The sequence below is a fragment of the Pteropus vampyrus genome, unplaced genomic scaffold (genome assembly GCF_000151845.1).
Source record: "Pteropus vampyrus isolate Shadow unplaced genomic scaffold, Pvam_2.0 Scaffold202, whole genome shotgun sequence".
NCBI classification, from domain to species: domain Eukaryota; kingdom Metazoa; phylum Chordata; class Mammalia; order Chiroptera; family Pteropodidae; genus Pteropus; species Pteropus vampyrus.
In genome coordinates this window covers 2147030-2147797 of record NW_011888983.1, presented here as the reverse complement: position 1 = coordinate 2147797, position 768 = coordinate 2147030, and positions in this window count along the sequence as shown.

Genomic DNA, 768 nt, shown 5'->3' with positions numbered 1-768 from the left:
GATGGTGACAGACCAGATGCAGCCCCAGCCCTTGTAGCGCGTGGCCACGCTCACAACAGGGTTCACCGGCCGGCCTGTGGCATGGGCTCTTACGGAAGACGGCTTGGTTGGGATAGCTGCTCTGACTGACTGGAGCTGGGGGGTGGGGCAGAGTGGGGACAGGAGACTAGAGTCTGGTGCTATCATCTCAGAAAGACTTGGAAGTGCCCTGAGTTAGGGCCGGTGAAAGAAATGGGTTGGTTTGAGAGTAACTTGAGGCAGAGTTGATAGGATATGGTGACTACTTGATCAGGAAGAGTGGGGACACTCAGGAAAACGCCAGGATTCTGGCCTGAGCAACAAATAATCCTGGCTCTCTACTTCCTCACTGAAACCTACTTAACCCCTCTGTGCCTGTTTCTTCATCTCTATGACAGTGATCATACTACCTATGTCACAGACTTGTTTTAGGGTTAAATGAGCAAGTGTGTGTACACTGATTAGAACAGTACCTGCCACCAAGTAAACCCTCAATAAATATAAACTATTATCATCATCATTATTGTTGTTATGAGAAAGAAATGGATGGATGGATGGATGGATGGATGGATGGATGGATGGATGGATGGATGGATGGATGGGTGGATGGGTGGGTGGATAGATGGATGGATGGATGGATGGATGGATGGATGGATGGATGGATGGATGGATGGATGTGTGGATGGATGGATGGATGTGTGGATGGATGGATGGATGGATGGATGGATGGATGGATGGATGGATGGATGG